The sequence below is a fragment of the Dasypus novemcinctus genome, chromosome 12 (genome assembly GCF_030445035.2).
Source record: "Dasypus novemcinctus isolate mDasNov1 chromosome 12, mDasNov1.1.hap2, whole genome shotgun sequence".
NCBI lineage: Eukaryota > Metazoa > Chordata > Mammalia > Cingulata > Dasypodidae > Dasypus > Dasypus novemcinctus.
Window position 1 is genome coordinate 36,487,346 of NC_080684.1, and position 17,052 is coordinate 36,504,397.

At 39.7% G+C, this 17,052-nt stretch overlaps 1 long non-coding RNA gene across 1 annotated transcript; it reads right to left on the minus strand.

Annotated features, from left to right (window-relative positions):
- Positions 1 to 3,520: 3,520 nt before the first annotated feature.
- LOC131280595 (uncharacterized) lies at positions 3,521 to 11,318 on the minus strand. The gene is made up of 2 exons (XR_009188240.2): positions 11,214 to 11,318; positions 3,521 to 10,445 (listed from the first exon to the last, which is right to left on the minus strand). It is a non-coding gene; the product is annotated as an uncharacterized lncRNA (long non-coding RNA).
- Between the last annotated feature and the right edge of the window lie 5,734 nt (positions 11,319 to 17,052).

The following is a 17,052-nucleotide window of genomic DNA, read 5'->3' on the forward strand; positions in this document are numbered from 1 at the left end:
TACCTATTCTTCCCTCTATATAACATTTTAAGGTTACACTAAATAAGCCTAAACAGATGTTTTCTCTTTTAGCCCATGGAAATGCGGTCTTCCTAATTCAGGTTTTGCTGTAGTGGAGTTTTTGGCAAAATTACCAATAGTGGTATTTGTCCCAGAATAATTATCTATGTAGTGAATATTCAGATTATCAAAAAATTTCCAGGGCCCACTGGATGGAACGTGAGAGAGTCTGGGCTATGATGTGGACCATTGACTATGGGGTGCAGTGATGCTCAGAGATGAACTTACCAGGTGCAATGGATGTGTCATGATGATGGGAGAGAGTGTTGCTGTGGGGGGAGTGGGGGGCGGGGGCGGTGGGGTTGAATGGGACCTCATATTTTTCATAATGTAATTTTAAAAAATAAATAATTAAAAAAAAAACTAAAAAAAAAAAATTTCCAGATGCTCTTGTACATTAAGACATATGGGGGGAAGTGGATGTGGCTCAAGTGATTGAGTTCCCATCTACCAATGGGAGGTCCCAAGTTCAGTTCCTGATGCCTCCTAAAGGAGACGGGCAAGACAATGAGCTCATGCGATGGACTGGCACGGCAAGCTGATGCAACAAGACACACAAGGAGGAAAACATAATGAGAGACCCAAAAACAGGGAACGGAGATGGTTCCAGTGATTAGGCTCCTCCCTCCCACATGGGAGGACCCAGGTTCAGTCCCCAGTGCCTCTTAAAAAGGATGATGAGCACACAAGGAGCAGACAGTGAGCTCAAACAATGAGGAGGTGGGGAGAAATAAGTAAATAAAAATATTTAAAACAAAAGACGTGGGGAGCACTTAATATCAGGAAGAATGATGAAAGGTGAAAGACGAGTATTATTCTAACAATCAGATACTTGATATTCCTTGACATTATAGGGATATTGATCCTACTAAAACTACCTTACCAGACCTAACTGGCTTGAAAAGAATTATTATGGGGAAATTAAGTTTTAAAAAATCTTTTTATTCTATTAACCATTTTAAAGTGAGCAATTCAATGCTATTTACTACATTCACAGTATTGTGTGATTACCACCTCTATCTAAACATTCTCATCATTCCAAAGTAAAAACTTATTTACCCATTAAGCTGTATCTCCTCATTTCCCCCAGCCCCTGGTAACCATCTGTGCTGTATCTCTTTATCTATTCTGGATATTTTATTTAAATGGAATCATGTAGTATGTGACCTTTTATGTCTGGTTTCACTCACTTAGCATGTTATTAAGGTTCATCTATGTTGTAACATTTATCAATACTTTGTTTCTCTTTTTTTTTTTTTTAAGATTTATTTATTTCTACCACCACCACCCCACCCCCTGGTGTCTGCTCTCTATGTCCATTCGCTGTGTGTTCTTCTGTGTCTGCTTGTCTTCTCTTTAGGCAGCACCAGGAACCGATTCTGGGATCTTACAGAGTGGGAGAAAGGCGCTCAATCTTTTGTACCACCTCAGCTCCCTGGTCTGCTGTGTCTCTTATTGTTTCTCCTGTGTCTCTTTTTGTTGTGTCATCTTGCTGTGCCAGCTCTCTGCTCAGGCCAGCTTGCCGCGTGAGTCAGCACTCCTACACGGGCCAGCTTTCTGCTCAGGCCAGCTCGCCATGCAGGCCAACTTGCCTTCGCCAGGAGACCCCAGGAATCGAATCCTGGACCTCCCATATGGTAGATGGGAACTCAATTGCTTGAGCCGCATCTATTTCCCACTTCGTTTCTTTTTATACCTGAATAATGTCCTATTGTGTATGTGTGTCTGTGTACCACAATTTGTTTATTTATTTGTTGATGAATATTTGGGCTACCTTTGAGCTATTGTGAATAGTGCTGCTATGAATATATGTGTACATGTATTTGTTTCTGTACCAGTTTTCATTTGTTTGGGATACATATCTAGAAGTGAAATTGCTGGGTCATATGGTAATTCTATGTTTAACTTTGTGAGAAGCTTGGACAGCTCTTTCCCTCATGGAGCTAAACCATTTTACATTCCTACCACCAATTATGAGGGTTCCAACTTTTTCACATCTTTGTCAACACCTGTTGTTTGCTTTTTATTGTCTTTTAATTATAGCCATCCTATTTGGATGTCAAGTAGTACCTCATTTTGGTTTTGAGTTGCATTTCCTTAATGACTAATTATGCTCAGCATCTTCTCATGTCCTTGTTGGCCATTTGCATATCTTCTCTGGAGAAATGTCATTTTAAGTCCTTTGTCCATTTTGTAATTGAGTTGTCTTTTTGTTTTGAATTACAAGAGTTCTTCATATATTCTGAATACTAAACTTTTATCAGATATATGACTTGCAGATGTTTTTATCCATTCTGTAGATTATCTTTTCAGTTAATGTGCTTTGATTTGTTTCTTTTGTTACTCAGGTGTTTGGTGTCATATCTAAGATGGCACTGCCAAATCCAAGGTCACAAAGATTTAATCCTATGTTTTCTTCTAAGAATTTTATGGTTTTAGCTCTTATATTTAGGTTGTTGATCCATTTTGAGTTAATTTCTTTATATGGTGTGAGGTAGGGGTCCACCTTCATTCTTTTGCATGTGGGTATCCAGTTTCCCAACACCTTTGGTGAAGAGACTATTCTTTCCACTTTGAATGGTCTTGACATCCTTGTTAAAAGTCATTTGGCTATAGATATTTGGGGCTTATTTCTGGATTTTTAATTCTATTCCATTGTTCTCCATGTCTGTCTTTATACCAGTGCTTATGCCAGTGGCCACACTGTTGTTTGGGATGTGTGGGTTGCTTCTTTTATTGATATTGTGGTAACATATATATACCATAAAATTTACCATTAATCATTTTTAAGTGTACAATTCAGGGGCATTAATTACTTCTACAGTGTTCTACCATCACCACCTTCCATTACTAAAACTTTTTCATTACCCACCCTTTTACCCATTAAGCAATACTCCCCATTCCTGCATCCCCCAACCTCTGGTAACCTCCAGTCTACTTTCTGTCTCTATGAATTTGTTTATTCTTGATATTTCCTATAAGTGGAATTATTCAATATTTGTCTCTTTGTGTCTGGCTCACTTCACTCAACCTAATGTCTTCAGGATTCATCCATGTTGCCACATGTATCAGGACTTCATTTTTATAGCTGAAAAACATTCCATTTTATGTATATACTGCATTTTGCTTTTCCATTTATAGGCTAATGTATACTTGGGTTACTTCCATCTTTGGCAGTTGTGAATAATGAACATTCGTGTGAAAATATCTGTTCGAGTCCTTGCTTTCATTTCTTTAGGGTATGTGTCTAGTAGTGGGATTGCCAGGTCATAAGGTAATTCCATACTTAACTTTCTGAGGAACTACCAAACTGTCTTTCACAGCAGCTGCACCATATTACATTGCCCACAAGAAATGAGTGGGTGTTCCTATTTCTCCATATCCTCTCCAACACTAGTAATTTTCTGGGTTTTTTTAATAGCACCCATTCCAATGGGTGTGAAATGGTATCTCATGGTAGTTTTGTGGGTTTTTTTAAACAATGAATTTTATTGATACATATTAATAAAGCATACAATTCATCCAAAGTGTACAATCAGTGGTATTTGGCATAATCATATAGTCATGCATTCATCACTTCAATCATTGTTAGAGCATTTTCATTATTTCAATTATAATAAACAGAAAACAAACAAACAAAATTCTTCACCTCTCAATCTCTATTTCCTCTGCCGTACCTAGCTGCTATTTCTGGCCATTCTTGCACATTTATTATTTATTTATTAAGCAGTTTTATTGAGATGTATTCACATACCATATGATCTATCCAAAGTGTATAATCAATGGCTTTTAGTATGATCACAATATTGTGCATTCATCACCACAAAAAGTTTTAGAACAATTTCATTAATCCAAAAAGAAAAACTCCACTCCCCTTAGCATGCCTTCCCCAGCCCTACATAACCACTAATCTAATTTCATCTTTATAAATTGATTTATATTTACATTTTATATAAATTGAATCATATAATACGTTACACAATGTATTCAGTTCATAATAGGGCAATCATACAGTATTTGTCCTTTTGTGCCTGGCTCGCTTCACTCAACATAATGCCCTCCAGGTTCATCCATGCTGTCATATGCTTATGGCTTCATTTCTTCTTACAGCTGTGTAAAATTCCATCATGTGACCACCACAGTTTGTTTATACTTTCATCAGTTGATGGGCACCTCAGTTGTCTCCAGCTTTTGGTAATCGTGAATAACACTGCTATGGACATCGGTGTGCAGATGTCTGTTCATGTCACCGTTCTCAGTTCTGGGTATATACCAGGGTCAAGTGGCAAATCTATATTCAGCTTCTTTAGGAACTGCCAAACAGACTTCCCCAGAGGCTGTACCATTCTACGTTCCCACCATCACTGTAGTTTTGATTGGCATTTCCCTGATGACTAATGACACTGAACAACCTTTCATGTGCTTTCTGGCCATTTCTATATCTTCTTTGAGAGATGTCTTTTCAAGTGTTCTGCCTGTTTTTTTAACTGGGTTGTTTGTCTTTCTGTTGTTAAGTTGAAGGATTTCTTCACATATTCTGGATTTAAACCTTTATCGGATATGTGGTTTCCAAATATCACTTCTCCTTTTAAGGTCTTCATCTGATGGGGAGAGACTTCTTTCATTGTTGAAGGCAGTCTCCTTAGCTGATTGTAGATGTAGTCAGCCTTAGATGCAATCAACTTACTGAGGATTTAAAAGTCCATGAAATATCGTCATAGTAACAATCAGGCCAGTGCTTGCTTGACCAAATAACTGGACACCATAACCTGGCCAAGTTTACACATGAACTAAACCATCATAATGAGGAAGAACAGAAGTTGAAGAAATATTGAGCCTAAGGCATAGGCTGATTAGCTGGCCTTGAATGGATGAATTGAGGTGAGGTTCAATTATAGTATCAGGGCCTTGTTCTGAGAAGGAACTATGCATATGATTAGAGTGGGGAGTGGGAAGATAGGATCTAGCTCTGGCAGAACACTGCAGAATACATGGAATGGAAACTACCGTTGCAGACATGTAGAAGTTTGATATGGTTATGAATTCCAAAAATAGATATTGGATTGTTTTTGTAATCTGGTCTGTACCTGGGCATGATTACGTTATGATTAGGGCTTTGATTAGACCACATCATTAGGGTGTTGAGTCCCTGCCCCTTGGTGGTTGGGGACTCACAGATAAAAGGCATGGCAAAGGACAGAGTTAAGGACTTTTGATGTTGGAGTTTGATACTGAAGCCTTAAGCTAGAGCCCCAGGAAGTCAGCTCACAGAGGAAAGAGAAGCCAGTCCCAGGAAGAGAGGAACCCTGAGCCCAGGAAGACGCAAGCCCTGGGAAGAGAGGAACCCTGAACCCAGACAGAAGCAAGACCCTGGAAGGGAGGAACCCAGGAAGCCTGAACCCTTGCAGATGTCGGCAGCCATCGTGCTCCAACATGTGGAAATAAGACTTTGGTGAGGGAAGTAACTTATGCTTAATGGCCTGGTATCTGTAAGCTAGTACTCCAAATAAATACCCTTTATAAAAACCAACCAATTTCTGGTATTTTGCATCAGCACCCCTTTGGCTGACTAATAGAAGACATCTTTGAAAAATTCAATCTGCCTTAATAAGGAAACTGAGTCTAAAAAATTGTTTTAAAAACACAAACATTTTATGTTGCCCATCATGTATCATGTGCTTTCATATTATCACAGTCCTAAAAATAATCATGAGTTGAGTTTGTGGGTGGTAGTACCTGATTTTAGACCACATTCTTTAGACTTTAGATCCAGTATTCATTCAGGGAGATATTTTCAGTTCAATACACATTACTGAGTGCCTACTCTGTGATGAATAATACAATGGCAGGAGCTGAGGATACAAAGGTGAACAAGCTCAAGTTTCTGTCCTCAAAAAGCTCATATTCCAGTAAGAACAAAAAGGTAATACATGTAATGAGAACTATTCTAAGTTGTTCTTGGCAAGTTGGGAGAAAGCTTGAAAGTATAGCTGGGCCATTAAAGACAAGGAGGATTTTGCCAGGCATACAAGGAATGGAAGGGTATTATGTGTAAAAGAGATGTAAGAGATCACGAAAGATACTTTTTCTAGCTTGATGCAAACTAAAATAACCTGAGACAAACATCTAAAAATGGTGTTAGGACTTTGTTTTAAATACATAGTTGAGTTTTCCAAGAAAGTGACACAAAAGACAGAAAGGAATTGAAAACTGAGCCAAAGTAAAAACAGCGGGTTCAATTACTAGGGGGAAGAAGAGGATATAACTTAAGGACTTGAGTTTTAATGCTGACAAAAGGAAACAAGACCATGGCCCCATGCAGGCAGGAGGAACTGAGTCCCCTAGGTAAACCTGGGACCCTGAAAGAGCAACAGCCTTAGTGGAAGAATGCAAACTATCAAAAGTTCACCCAGTTGGCTAAGGGAAGAGGCAAAGAAGTTTGTCTGTCTGGGCTTGTGGGATCAGGAAACTCAAGAATTTTCAACCCTGGGCCTGCACCTCATGAGTTTGAGAGGCTAAATTTATGCTTCCTGTGTGGTTTAGAAAACATCATCATCGTCACCCAACCCCATCACTGGGTCAGGACTTAGGTAAAAGTTAGTCTCCGACCATTTATCCACAGGATATAAGTATGATAATGCAGACAACACGAGATTCTCATCACTACCACCAAAAAAAGTTCCAGCAAAGATTATCTCAGTGAAAAATTACAGAACACAAGGAGACAACAGTCCACCATGAGAGAATTAGTAGACAGTCTGGGGGCTGGGAAGAGGAAGGAAGTAGAAAATATGTTTAAAATTATAAGACATAAATCAAAATCCTAAAAATAAGACTAAGAAAAATAGGACAAGTTTTTTTTAAGAACTTAATAGAACTAATAGAGTAAACATTACAGGCATATTGAAATGTTATACTCAATAGATGGGTAAAATGGCAAATTAGACTCTAATGCAGAAGGAGTTAGTAAAATGGAAGACAGAGCTAAGGCAATTATCCAGAAGGCAACACCAAAAACTAGGGATAGAAAATATAAGAAAGAGGTTGAGGCAGAGTGGAGTGGAATGTCTAAGCATGTCAAACTGGCATTCCAGAAGAAGAGAGAAAAAAGGAGAAGCAATATTTAAAGGGATAATGGCTGAGAGATTCCAAAATGAAAAACTTGAATATGCAATTCAAAAGCACAAGTCTGAGGCAAAGCAAATAAATCCTGTTAATCAGCACAATAAGATTGTTAAAAAGAAGAAAAGGAATAACAATTGGAAAAGAAACAAAACTTTAGTTTTTTGTAGACAGTATGACTTCCACATAGAAAATCCAAAAGACTACATATAAAACTGTTATAACTAGTAAGAATTTAATAGCTTCTCAGGAAGCGGCTGTGGCTCGATCAGTTGGGCTCCCGTCTACCATATGGTAGGCCCTGGGTTCTCGTCCTGGGGCCTCCTTGTGAAGGCAGGCTGGCCCGCATGACGCAGCAAGATGACACAACAAAAAGGGAGACAAGGAGATACAGAAAAACTGCGCAGCAAATGGACTCAGAGAACAGACAGCAAAAAAACAAGGGCAAGGGGGGATAAATAAGTATTTTTTAAAAATTAAATAGCATCTAAAAACGGTAATCAGGTTACAAAAGCAGTAGCATTTCTACACGTCAAGCTTAGAAAATGTCATTTAAAAAAAGATGCCATTTACAAATATAATAAAACTGTAAGTACCAAGGAATAAATCTAATAAAAGATGTACAAGACCTTTAAGATGTTCCTGGGAAACATAACACAAGAAAAATAGTTGGAGGATTGTTCCATGTTTGTGATAAGAATACTCAGTATTGTAACATTAGCATTTTCCCTCCAAATTCATCTGTAAATTCAGTTACAATTCCAATATTAAAAAATCCCTACAGGGTTTTTTCACAGAACTTGACATGCTTATCTTAAAGTTCATACAGAAGAGTAAAAACCTCAGCTAAGACTGAAGAATAATGACGGGAAGCCAATGTGGCTCAAGCAATTGGGCCCCCATCTACCATATGGGAGGTCCCAGGTTTGGCTCCCCAGGGCCTCCTGATGAAGGCAAGCTGGCCCACGTGGAGAGCTGACACAACAAGATGACACAAAATAAAAAAGATAGATAGAGGAGACAATGAGAGACACAACAAACCAGGAGCTGAGGTGGCTCAAGCGACTGAATGCCTCTCTCTCACATCAGAAGGTCCCAGAATTGGTTCCTGGTGCCTCCTAAAGAGAAGACAAGAACAAGCAGACACAGAAGAGCATGCAATGAATGGACATAGAGAGCAGACAGTGATCGCAAGTGGGGGTGGGGGATAAATAAATAAAATACATCTTTAAAAAAAAAAGAATAATGACAAGGAATGTACTCCAAGATAGTAAGACTTACAATAAAACTATAGTAATGAAGACACTATAATGTTGGTACAGAAATTAACAAAAAGCTCAGAAACCACCACTCCCCCTCATCAATATATCTATCTAATCTATCCAAACTTGGTTTATGACAGTTGTATTATTACAAATCAGGAGGGCAGGGTTAGACTATTCATTAAATGGCGTTAGGCCAGTTAGATTTCCATTTCTGTGGATTTCCTATTCCTCTTCATATCTATTGCCCATTTATCTCTTGCAAATACCTTCTTCAAGCTGTGGCTTTGTTTTCCTTTTGTTCAAAATGTCTCATTTTTTCATATAGAAGCTTTTTTGAAAAAAATTAATAAACTTTTTCTTATCCAAAATTAGCATCTGTTTCTTCCAACTAGTAACTCTGACCCATGTATTCATATAGCAAAAGATAAAATTTCCCCACTTCATATATTACGTCAAGATTCCTAGTTTTCAAAAAGCAAACCTGTAAAACTTTTAGAATAAATTACAAGAGAATATCTTTATGACAGTTGAGTAAGAAATGATTCCTTAAGAGTCAAAAAATACAAACCATAAAGGAAAAGACTGATACATTTAGCAACATTAAAATTAAGTAGGGGAAGCGGACTTGCCCAGTGGATAGGGCGTCCACCTACCACATGGGAGGTCCGTGGTTCAAACCCCGGGCCTCCTTGACCCGTGTGGAGCTGGCCCATGTGCAGTGCTGATGCACGCAAGGAGTGCCCTGCCACGCAGGGGTATCCCCCACATAGGGGAGCCCCACGCACAAGAAGTGCACCCCGTAAGGAGAGCCGCCCAGTGCGAAAGAAAGTGCAGCCTGCCCAGGAATGGCACCGCACACACAGAGCGCTGACACAACAAGATGACGCAACAAAAAGAAACATTCCCGTGCCGCTGACAACAACAGAAGCGGACAAAGAAGACGACGCAGCAAATAGACACAGAGAACAGACTACCAGGGCAGGGGGGGGGGGGGTGGAGAGGGAGGGGAGAGAAATAAATAAATAAATACATCTCTTTAAAAAATTAAATTAAGTAGGAGGGGAGTGGATGTGGCTCAAAGGGTTGAACGCCTGTTTCCCACATGGGAGGTTCTGACCCTGATGCCTCCTAGGGATAAGAAAATGAACAACAAGCAAACAAATGGGGAAAAAACAAAACAGTGCCCAGGGGAAGCCGATGTGGCTCTGTGGCTGAGTGCCAGCTTCCCACCTACGTATGAGGTTTGGGGTTCAATCCCTGGCCCTGGTACCTCAAAAAAAAAGATTCCCAGGTGTCAGACCTAAGAATCTGCTGTTGGAAAAAAAAGAAAAATTAATTAGGAAATAAAAAACACAAAATGAAAAGATATCCTGTAGATGGTGAGTAAATACCTGCAACAATATCAGTCAGTAGAAAACTGACAAAATGTTGTATTTGGAATGTAAGGAACTGCCTACTAGACAACCCAATAGAAAGAAAAAGGGGAGGGGCCAAAGGATATAAATAGGCAATTCCTACAGTGGCCAATATAATTCAATAACAAGTGCTCAACCTCACTAGAAATCAAGGAAATATAAATTAAAATGAATGGAAGCCACAACACACCAAAAGAATGGCAAAAATCCATCTAAGTATTGAGGATGGATGCAGGGAAACATTGCTGGTGAGAGTGAAATTGGCATAGCCACTTTGGAAAAGCAACTCCACAGTAACTAGTTAAAGCTAAGTATTAACAATAATTCCTCTTTTAGAGAAACTTAACACATGGCCCAAGAACACATGTACAAAGATACTCACTGCATTGCTATTTATTTATATCAGGTTAAAAATGGAAACAATTCAGTGATCCTTCCCTGGAGGGATGGAATAAATTTATGCTTTACTTATGCAGTGGAATACTACATAGCATAAAAGTGAATCAACAGGGAGCGGATGTGGCGCAAGCAGTTGAGCACCTGCTTCCCATTTAGGAGGTTCCAGTTTGGTTCCCGGTGTCTCCTAAAAACAAAAAAACAAGCAAACAAATGAAAAAACTAATTCAGGGGAACTGATATGACTCAGTGGTTGAGCACCAGCTTCCCACATATGAGGTCCTAGGTTCAACGCCTGACCCTGGTACCTACAAAAAAAAAAAAAAAAAAAAAACTAAATTTTCCCATCTACACAGATAAATATTTAGAACAATGTTGAGTGAAAAGGGCAGGTTGCAAAAGAATTATGTCCCATTGATGCAATTAATATTTTTTAACCAAAAAATAGTAATGGTATTTCTGTAGTAAAAGTACAGAAACACAAAGCAATTTAAGGATGCCTAGTGTTTATCTCTGGGGAGGGACAATATGGGTAGGTTGGGTATGGTATGATATTTTATTTTTGGTGCTTTTCTGTAAATTTGAAATAATTCATAATTTCAAATGTTTATAAGTATGAAAACAAGTACATGTCACTGTCAGCAAACTGTAATCTTCTGGAGCTGGATCAAAGTGACAAGAGGTGATACTAAAAAGGTAGCTTGGGGCCAGACTGTAAAGAGCCTTGACTATCATAGTGGAGAGTTCAGTTCTAGGTGGTAGGTCATGGGAGCTCCCGAAGGTTCAAAGCAGCAAAATGAGTCTTCTCAGAGCAGTCATGGAGAAGATATCCTGTGATTTGGGATTGGATCTTAGGAAAGGTAAGAGAAATGGTTTTATGAAAAAGGGACTTATTAACTGGCTTCCTTGAAGATGTGTAGAAGTATGATAATAAGTGAATACATGGTAAACTTACCTGTGTCACCTTCACCTCAGCCATCTGCTTTTTCTTCTTGATCACGAAGGTCTCTCATAGGGCAGGGCTCACCAAGGATAGAGAGATTAGCCACAAGCCCCAAGCCTATTAAAAACAATAACAAAAACAGATTTGGGATCTGCCTTCGTTCAAAAGACTGCTCTGACCTGCTCTGTGAAAGCCATTTAAGAACCAAAGTGAATTTTTTTGTCAGAAACATGGCTCTGCTGTCTGATTATAATTGTCTCGGTTCCTTGATGGGCTCTGAGTGTTGTCTGCCTGGCTTCTCTCCTCCACCCCACCCGCCCCCGGGTAGGTTTCCCAGGAGGAGCTATCAGCTGCCACCAGAGCTGCCCTGGCTCACATAGCATGGGAGAGTGCTGGTGTCCCAGGCCTTGCCCGTTAGCACTGCTCTCCTGAGTCTTTGGTCTCTGAATCATAGAAGAGAGATAAGAGATAAGAGGAAAGAGAATTCAACCAACGTGTATTTCTTTACATACATGAAAGCACATTTTAAAGGGTTTAGAAGAATATACCAAACCAGTAACACTGAATATTTCTGAGTAGGGAAATGGGCGAGGGACTGGGTAGAAGTAACAAGGAAGATGTTTACTTACCTGTGTTTTTTCATAGTTTACATTGAAAATATATTCATGGTTGTTTTTTTTTAAGGAGGTACTGGGGATAGAACCTGGGCCCTCCTACTTGGGAAGCAGGTACTCAACCACTGAGCTACAGCTGCTCCTGTATTAAGTCCTGATTAAGAAGCCTATAGACATTAGACATGATACCGATGAGCAGACTTTTTTCCTTAAATAAAAAACAAGTTTGAAGCAAATGTGGCAACATTTTGATAATAGTTAAAAACTGGGGGATGGGTTGTATGGTTTTGTTTTGTTGTTTTGTTTTTTTAAGATTTATATATTTCTCCCCCCTCCCTCCATTGTCTACTGTCTGTGTCCATTCGCTGTGTGTTCTTCTGTGTCTGCTTGTATTCTCATTAGGCAGCTCCGGGAACCAATCCTGGGATCTTCCAGAGTGGGAGAGAGGCAATCATTCTCTTGAGCCACTTCAGCTCCCTGATCTGCTGCATCTCTTATTCTTTCTCCTCTATGTCTCTTTTTGTTGTGTCATCTTGATGCATCAGCTCTCTGCCTCGGCCAGCATTCCTGTATAGAGTGGCACTCCTGCATGGGGCAGCACTCTTGAGTGGGCCAGCTTGCCATGCAGGCCAGCTTGCCTTCACCAGGAGGCCCTGGGTATCGAACCCTGGACCTCCTGTATGGTAGATGGGAGCCCAATTGCTTGAGCCACATCTGCTTCCCATTGTATGGGTTTTGGTTGCACGTGCTTTAGGTGTAAGGTCCAAGAAACCACCATATAATACAAGGTCTTGAAGATGTTTCCCTACATTTTCTTCTAGTAATTTTATGGTCCTGGATTTTATATTTAGACCTTTGATCCATTTTGAGTTGACTCTTGTATAGGGAGTAAAATAGGGGTCCTTTCATTCTTTTGGTTATAGATATCCAGTTCTCCCAGAACCATTTGTTGAAGAGAATGTTTTGTCCAATTAACATTAACTTGGTAGGTTTGTCAAAAACCAGTTGACTGTATAGGTGAAGGTTTATTTCTGGGTTCTCAATTCTATTCCACTGATCAATGTGTCTATCTTTATGTCAGTACCATGCTGTTTTGACCACTGTAGCTTTGTAATAAGCTTCACTGATCAATGTGTCTATCTTTATGTCAGTACCATGCTGTTTTGACCACTGTAGCTTTGTAATAAGCTTCAAGGTCAGGCAGTGAAATTCCTCCCTCATTGCTCTTTTTTAGAATACTTTTGGTTATTCGGGTGCACTTTCCCTTCCAAATGAATTTGGTAATTGCCTTTTCTAATTCTGTAATGTAAGCTGTTGGGATTTTGGTTGGTATTGCATTGAATCTATAAATCAGTTTGGATAAAATTGATGTATTTATATTTATTCTTCCAATCCATGAACATGGAATGTCTTTCCATTTGTTTAGGTCTTTTAAATGTTCTTTTGGCATTGGGTTGTACTTCTGCATATAGGTCCTGTAATTCTTTGGTTAAATTAATCCCTAGGTATTTGAGTCTTTTTGTTTCTATTGAAAATTGAACTTTTCCCCTGATTTCCTCCTCAGATTGTTCAGTACTAGTGTACAAAAACATTCCTGATTTTTGCATGTTGATCTCATATCCTGCCACTTTGCTGAACTCATTTATTACCCCAAGTAGCTTTGTCATGGATACCTCAGAATTTTCTAAGTACCAGATCATGACATCTGCAAACAGTTTTACTTCCTCTTTTCCTATTTGGATGCCTTTAATTTTTTTTTCTTGTCTAATTTCCCTAGCTAGAACTTCTAGTACTATATTGAATAACAGTGGTCACAGTGGGCATTCTTGTCTTATTCCTGATCTTAGAGGGAAAGCTTTCAACCTTTTCCCATTGAGTATGATGTTGACTGTGGGTTTTTCATATATGCCTTTTATCATATTGAGGAATTTTCCTTCTATTCCTATATTTTGAAGTGTTTTTATCAAGAAAGGATGCTGGCAAAAGAGCAAATATTTTATGATTGTGTTACTATGAACAAAATATATTGTGTAACATATTGTATAATTCAAAAAAAATGTATGTGTATCCAGTACATCTAATTGCAAAATGTATGTTTTTATTCAACTGTGTTTTCTTTTAAGTTTTTGTTTATATTTTCAATTACTAAATGGACAAAATAATTTTAAAAAAAAAAAAGGATGTTGGATTTCGTCAAAGCTTTTCTGCATCGATTGAGATGATGACATGTTTTTTCCCCCTTCGATTTGTTAATATGGTATAGTACATTGACTGATTTTCTTCTGTTGAACCAGCCTTGTATACCAGGAGTAAATCCCACTTGATCATTATATATAAGTCCTTTGATATGCTGTTAGATTTGATTTGCAAGTATTTTGTTGAGAATTTTTGCATCTATGTTCATTAGATAGGCCTGTAATTTTCCTTTCTTGTAGTTTCTTTTTTTTTTTCAACAATTTTTTTTTATCCCTCCCCCCCTTGTGGCTTTTTGCTTGCTGTCTATTCTCTGTGTCCATTCGCTGTGCATTCTTCTGTGTGTGTATTTATTTTTATTTTTATTTCCTCCCCCCCTTGTGGCTTGCTTGTTGTCTGTTCTCTGTGTCCATTTGCTGCGTGCTCTTCTGTGTTTTTGCTTGTCTCCCTTTTTGTTGCATCACCTTGCTGAGTCGGCACTCTGCAGTGCTTGCAGGCCGGCAGTACTCTGTGGTGCCTGGACCAGCGGCTCTCTGCAGCATGTGGGCGAGCCTGCCTTCATGAGGAGGCCTCAGGATGTGAACCCAGGGCCTCCCGTATGGTAGATGGGAGCCCAACTGATTGAGCCACAGCCACTTCCTGCTTTCTTGTAGTGTCTTTATCTGGCTTTGGTATTAGGGTGATGTTGGCTTCATAAAATGTGTTGGGTAATTTTCCCTCCTCTTCAATTTTTTAGAAGAGTTTTGTAGCAGTTTGATATACTTATGAATTCCAAAAAGAAGTATTGGATTATGTTTGTAAACTAATCTTTTCCTCTGGGCATATTAGATTATATTGGATTCAGAGGTTGACTTGATTAAGTAATCAGGTAAACCTCTTGTGCCAGTAGGGCATTGATAAAAGACATGGCAAAGGACAGAGTTGGAGGGGTTTTGATGTTGGAGTTTGATGTTGAAGCCTTAAGTTGGAGCCCTGGGAAGTAAGCTCAGAAAGAAAAGAAAAGCCAGCCCCAGGAAGAGAGGAACCCTGAGCCCAGGAAGAAGCAACCCCTGGGAAGAAAGGAACCTTGAACCAACAGAGAAGCAAGGGGAAGTGGATTTGGCTCAACTAATAGAGCATACGCCTACCATATGGGAGGTACAGGGTACAAACCCAGGGCCTCCTGACCTGTGTGGTGAGCTGGCCCAAGCACAGTGCTGATGCACACAAGGAGTGCTGTGCCATGCAGGGGTGTCCCCTGCGTAGAGAAGCCCCATGTGCCAGGAGTGCACCCCCACAAGGAAAGCTGCCCCATGCAAAAAAAGCACAGCCTGCCCAGGAGTGGCACTGTACACGTGGAGAGCTGACACAGCAAGATGACACAACTAAAAGAGAAACAGATTCCTGGTGCCACTGACAAGAATACAAGCAGACACAGAAGAACACACAGCGAATGGACACAGAGAGCAGACAACGGGGTGGGGGCAGGGAAGGGGAGAGAAATAAATAAATAAATATTTTATAAAATATAAAAAGTGCCATATCCTCATAAACTTAAAAAAAAAAGAGAGAGAGAGAAGCAAGACCCTGGAAGGAAGGAACCCAGGAAGCCTGAACCCTCGCAGCCATCGGCAGCCATCTTGCTCCAACATGTGAAAATAGACTTTGGTGATGGAAGTAACTAACTTATGGTTTATGACCTAGTGTATGTAAGCTCCTACCTCAAATAAATACCCTTTATAAAAACCAACCAATTTCTGGTATTTTGCATCAGCACCCCTTTGGCTGACTAATACAAGTTTAAACAGAATTGGTGTTAATTCTTTTCAAAATGCTTGGTAGAATTCACCTGTGAAGCCATCAGGTCCTGGACTTTTCTTTGCTGGGAGATTTTTGATGACAGATTCAATGCCTTTAAATGTGATTAGTTTGTTAAGTTCTTGTATTTCTTTCTCTTTTTTTTTAGATTTATTTATTTTCCCCCCTTCCTCTCCTCCCACCGTGCTATTTTTGCTCTCTGTGTCCATTTGCTGTGTAATCTTCTGTACTTATTTCTTTTTGTCTTCACTTCTCATTTTTTTCTCCTCTAGAATTCATCAGGATTCGATCCTGGAGACCCCTGATGTGGAGAGAGGTTCCCTATTAATTGCACACCTCAGTTCTGGTTTCTGTTGTGCTTCACCTTGACTTTCCCCTTGTCTCTCTTTTGATGCATCATCATCTTCCTGCGTGCCTCACGCGGGCACTGGCTCGCCACACAGGCATGCTTTCTCATCTTGTTTTTTACCAGGAGGTCCCAGGGATCAAACCTGGGTCTTCCCATATGGTAGGCAGAAGCTTTATCACCTGAGCCACATCCACTTCCCAAGTTCTTATATTTCTTGTGGCATCAGTGTATATTGGTTGTGCATTTCTAGGAATTTGTCCCTTTCATCTAGGTTGTCTATAATTTGTTGGCATACAGTTTCTTATAATATCCTCTTTGGGTTCTTTTTATTTCTGTGGGATCAGTTGTAACTTTCCCCCCCTTTCATTCCTGATTGTATTTATTTGCATTTTCTCTCTTTTTTAGTTTATTAGTCTAGCTAGGGGTCTGTAAATTTTATTGATCTTCTCCAAGAACCAGCTTTTGGTTTTGTTGATTTTCTCTTGGTTTTTTGGTCTCAATTTCATTTATTTCTGCTCTGATCTTTATTATTTCTTTACTTCTGCTTGCTTTGGTATTGGTTTGCTGTTTTCTTCTTTGTTTTTTTTTAAGATTTTTTTTTTCTCTCATCTCCCCCCCCTCAGTTGTCTGCTCTCTGTGTCCATTTGCTGTGTGTTCTTCTGTGTCCACTTGTATTCCCGTCAGCAGCACAGGAATTTTTGTCTCTTTTTGTTGCATCATCTTGCTGTATCAGCTCTCCGTGTGTGCGGCACCACTCCTGGGCAGGCTGCACTTTCTTTCGCATTGGGCGGCTCTCCTTACGGGGCGCACTCCTTGCATGTGGGGCTCCCCTATGCGGGGGACACCCCTGCGTGGCACTGCACTCCTTGCACGCATCAGCACTGCACATGGGCCAGCT